The sequence below is a fragment of the Siniperca chuatsi genome, linkage group LG1 (genome assembly GCF_020085105.1).
Source record: "Siniperca chuatsi isolate FFG_IHB_CAS linkage group LG1, ASM2008510v1, whole genome shotgun sequence".
Taxonomy (NCBI): domain Eukaryota; kingdom Metazoa; phylum Chordata; class Actinopteri; order Centrarchiformes; family Sinipercidae; genus Siniperca; species Siniperca chuatsi.
Genome location: NC_058042.1, coordinates 10,432,501 through 10,438,218, shown reverse-complemented (window position 1 = coordinate 10,438,218; position 5,718 = coordinate 10,432,501).

Below are 5,718 nucleotides of genomic sequence, written 5' to 3'. Positions count from 1 at the left end.
AGGCTGTCAGGTGAGTCACCAGGACCTGAGAGCTTCTCACGCTGACTGCCCACTTAGACAGCCTTTAAAAGAGAAAGAACCAAGAAAATCAGTTTGAGACAGGTTTTCACCACCCACCAGACACAAAACGCTCAAAAACCAGGAGGACAAATAGACTACAGCACTAACAGTCCTCTGCTCTCACCTGTGTTGTGTAAAACAATGTTTCAAGGTCTTAAGGGACTATAAAAAAACAAGTTTCATGAAAGCTCCTTGTAATGTATTCAGAGGATGATGGAGGGAAGTTTCCACCGATACTGAGGCATTTAAGTGGCAAATATGAAGCTTATGGGGAATAACTCAAGCGTGTGGACGGTTTCTTAAAGCTGTTAGATTACAAATCCATGACAGTGATTTGTGATTTTCTGATGTGTGTGGTTGTGTTCCTGTCTGTGTGTGTGTGTGTGTGTGTGTGGGTAGATAGCAGCAGAATGGCCTGTCTTTCTCATTTTGAGCCTACTACTTGAACACTGTGAGCCAGGGAGAGGATTTATGCTGTTTTTGACAACCTATGACATATGACTGTACAGGACTGAAGTGATTTATATTGCCATAAGCAAACGAGAACTAAAATAATGTGCATAATACGCACACACACATGAATACATAGACATACTGTATACTATACACACATTATTTACTACACATATGGATATTTGTTTGTGGTACCTACACATCATAAACAGAATAAACAACTATGAATGTACACAGTGTGATGAGATATCAAACAGTTGTCTTATATTTTTTCATTACATTATTCTTAAACAATCTTTTGAATTTCTGAATTGCACTTAACATTTTTAGATCATCCTCAAGATTTTTCAATAGATTCATCCCTCAATTATTTTTTTTATTTGTCCTTTACCTCAATTTTTTAAATATATTGTGATTTAATCCAATGATTGTAACTACTGCTGTCCAGATTTATTGTGCAATCTTAATCACCAAATCACTTAAATCAATCAAACGTGATGTTATATAATTAAGATAAGACCAAATAATTAAAATCTTGAGCATGACTAGAAAAGGATCAAGCCAGGCCAGACCAGGGAACCAGGAATAGTTAGGCAGAAGACTGATGAGGGAAATGGTGTAAATGAGGGTCAGGTGATGTGGGAAAGGTGGGAATGTTTGAGGACATCTGGTTGACAGGTGGTGAATCGCAGGTCTGGAAAGTTCCTTAGAAATACAGGGGGATGTCCTCATGACAATATCAACTTCTCAAAAGCATAAGATTCATTCAGATGTGAAGAATCACACATACAATTATCATTTAAAATAAATCAACTGAAATCTGTTCTTTGGAGCTGCATATGACAGTCAGCCTGTCTACTACACTTTCAATGACTTAAATGAGCACTCCACCGATTTAGCATTGCTCTCGAAATAACATTGTCGGACTCATGATGGACAGTTTTAAAAAAACTGAAAATCAAAATTGATGCAGCAGAACCAGAGATATTGCATTTTTATTCCATGACTTCTTCTTCGTTGTCAAAACATGTTGCTTACATTACCCACAATGCAAGGTTTTATAAACTTTGTAAATAAAAGGTTTTATACAACTTTTTCTACATATGCAGCAGTACTCCCCAAGACCTGTAAACAGACTTTGATGTGTACAATCAGAGGAGTTCCTGACATTAAATTTAAGTTATTTCAAGCCTTCATTCTGTCCCATTCTATCTCCAATATTCCTTTCTGCGCTTAGTCAGTCATCCTGAAATTTGACTTCATTGTGCAGCCTATCTTGCAATTTGCCAGCGTGATTAATCTTTATTAATCTGTTTTGTCAATTAAAATATTCGGTATACCCAGTTAGCATGAAACATCTTCAGTGGCTGTAATCCATTTAAACACATTTATACAGAATATAAGACAAAAGGCAAGAGGCAGAAACCTTGGACAGAACCAGACTCAACGGCGGGCGGACATCCGCCGCTGTTGTGTTAGGTTTTGAGAGAGAATGCAAATACCACCTAGAATTTTTTAAATAGTAGAAATGTAATTGTAGTGTTAATATTAATAAATGAATAATAACAGGAATGACAGCTATAAAAATAAGAATTACAGAATTAGTAACAGAGCCAATAACAACTGTAGTAGCAGTTGTCGAGCAGGAACACGGGCAGCAGGTGGCCCACAACCACAGATCCAGACTCTGCAGCTCCGGACACAGAAATACCTGCTGAAAGCTACAGAAGGAGAGAGGAGAGAGACGAGAAAGCACAGAACTACGGGAGAGAGAAGATGTCGAGTTAGTAATATGCGGTAATGGGATAAAAATGCATACAGATGGAGAGGGAGAGAAGGAGAGAGGAAAGAGGTGCATCATGGGAAGTCTTGCAGCAGTCTAGGCCTATAGCAGCATAACTAAGGGATGGTTCAGGACTCACCCGAGCCAGCCCTAACTATAAGCTTTATCAAAGATGAAAGTCTTAAGCCGACTCTTAAATGTGGAGATGGTGTCTGCCTCCCGAACCAAAATTGGGATGTGATTCCACAGGAGAGGAGCTTGATAACTGATAAAAGAGTATAAGAGATTATTTCCAGTTTGCATATGAGACTCTCAGACTGATTGCTGTCAGATCTTTGTCCTCCTCCTCAATTTGAACTTCTTTAGTTTGAACTTTCTTTATTTTGCATTGTCCATTCAGTTTTTTCTATTTTACTTTTTCTATTGTTACTGTGGAAGCCCATTTCAGCCAGGAATAGAAGATTCATTCATTTTAGGGATTTTTTTTTTTTTTTTTTACCAACGGGCCTTTTTCACAGCAGACATTTTGACTTCTCACAATAGGAAAATCACAGGTGTTACTAATTACATTAATGATAGCTCCACTCTATTCAAGTGTCCCATTAAGCCTTGACAGTGTGACAGTGAGCCAGCATGCACAATACCAGGAGCCTAAAAGTGAAGCTAAATGGAATTCAGCCATCATTCATTTTTATCATTTCCATGTGTGCTTTTCATACTGACATGTCAAAATGTCCTCTGTGAAAAAGGCCTATTACTGATGGTTTAATTGTCTCAGGTGTTTGTAATTTGACTCCTTTCATTGGTTGTTGCAGCCTGTGGCACCAGTAAGTTTTTGTTGTTTCATATTGTGAGTTTGATGCCTGACAAAGATCTGTTACTGAAGAATTGCATTTTCATGTGACAGTGTGCCAGAATTCAGACTTACAACCGAAGGTATGATCAGGTGGTTTAGTTACCAAGCCTGGAGTCACCATGGCAAGTAAAACAGACCAAATTCCTTGAGTTTATCTATTTTGGGCAACTGTTTAAAAAAAAAAAAAAGTTGTTCTATTCAAATGAAATATATGCCTGTGCCCTTTGAGTGTGACTTTCATTAATATTCAACAATGTACATTTTCAGCGGTGGATCGATGAGGCGCTCTGCAGGGTGTTGATGGATGCTCATCATCCTTAAGTCTAATTGTAGACTTGTCGGCAGTACAAGCACAGACTGGAGGCTGAAGAATGGAAACACAATCTCCATGTAATACACTGCTGTATTTAAGAATGTCCCTCCCTTCAAACAGCTGAGACTTTGCATCACTCACACACCAGCGTCATTTCAGCACTGAAAGGATTCTCAGTGTAGTGTGTATTATGTGTAATTCAGGTGACATGTCAGCCTGTCCCTGGGCACTCTAAACAGTGGATGTAACATCTTGGCTCAGGAGCTTGGTACTCACCAGTGGTGGAAAGTATAAGTAAAGTACATTTACTCAAGTAAATGTACAATTTTGAGGTCCTTTCACTTTACTTGAGTATTTCCATTTTCTGCTCATTTATACTTGTAATCTCTGACAGTTCTAAGGGAATTATTGTCATTTTTACTCCACTACATTTATTTAACAGCTAAAGTTCGTCGTTCATTTCTGCTTGTTTTAAAGTGGTTCCTAAACTTTTTGACTTGTGACCCCTTACAAAAAGCAGTGTCTTCTTAGGGCCCCTTGTTATGTTTCAGATGTCTATGAGTTGTTAGCAGTTCCACCAAAGAGAGATTTCCCCTCTAAACTACTCAGATGGTTTCATTTAAAAACTGTTCAGGGCCAAATGAGGTACAGTAGAACTCTCCAATATTTCACAAAAAGCAAAGATTAGAGAATATAAAAAAAAAACATGTAGACAAATTTGTGTAGCAGAACTTGTTTTTTCTTCTTTCCTCTCCCATTAATCATCTAACAACCCCTCGGATTTATCTTATGACCTTTTGAAGGGGGCCCGACCCCCAGGTCAGGAAATACTGGACTAAACTACCTAAGTGTGTGTAAAGAAGTTAAACCTCGACCAGCTTCAACAGTAAAATGCTACTTACACATGAATACATCAGTATTAACAATATAATAATGTCACTTATAATAATGTATGAATCACAGGGGACAATTTTCTACAGAGCTAGTACTCTTACATTTGATACTTTTAGTACAATGGGGTATTTTTTACATTGTTGTTTTAGTACTTTTACTTAAATAAAGGAACTGAGTACTTCTTCCACGACTGAGTATTCCTAAAGCCTGCCTGCATCCTCCTGTGGAGGTACCACCAGATATAATCAGACGGACTAGCTGCCCTTGGCAGCAGAGTCCACTGTCCTTACATGGATGAACTGAGCGACTGCATGATTAACTTACAGAGTGCAGTTGGATGAGCAGGGGACAAGATGTCATCATGCAGCAGCAGCAATTATTAGGGTCTATTCTTAAGTCTAAGTGCATGTATGCTTACTTACTATCTGCACGTGTGTGTTCATGTGACAGGATGCGATTGTGTACAGACTTGCATGTAACTTACAAAGCTGGGGGTGTTTATTTCAACCGAAAGAGCAGAGCAAGAGTACTCCGCCATTCACACACGTCACACACTACATGAACACTCCCCACTGTCTGCTGGGGGCTGCCTGGCCTGGGCCAACCTTAGCCCTTGCACTCTCCAACACCAGATGTAGGTCACCAAGTGCTGCAGGGGCCGGGGGATGTGGTGTGTGTGTGTGTGTATGTGTGTGTTGGTGGGGAGGTTGTGGTGTTTTGTGCGCACACATGCATGTGTGTATGCACTAAGAAGGGAGGGGGGAGAGAGAGTAATGATTATAGTGGATGAGTTCATCATCAAGGATATGGCCGCCAGCACACTGTCTCCATTGCTGTCACATTGCATTGTCACAAACAGGCCACATGAAGCCTGACAGCCCGGTAGACCAGACTGAGGGGACTCTCACTGGTCCTTTACTGTGGCTCTCTCTCTATTGCGTTCCTTCTCTTACATTCTCCAAGCCTCACTATGCATTAACAGCTTATTAGTTAATTAAAATGTAATATGCAATGGATTTGGTTATTGGGGGCACTGATAGTCTCATGAGCTCCTCTCCAGCAAGTAGTTGAATGAATCCTTAACTGAAACAATGTTGTAGTGCAGATTTATTTCTTAATGTAGCAATAATAAAAAATTTACCCACCCTGAAATCCAAATCCTTTATGCTCCATTAACAAGATGAGTGCAATGAATGAGTAAGACAAACTTAATGCTCTGTGGCACCCAAAGGACCTGATTAACATGTTGGATTGGTGCTGGTAGCTGTGTGAACTTCACACAGGGTCGAGCTCCTGTGGATTTCCGGAGGATGTCAATGTATTTTACTTTAAAGGACAGTTGTTTTCATCGGAAACCCT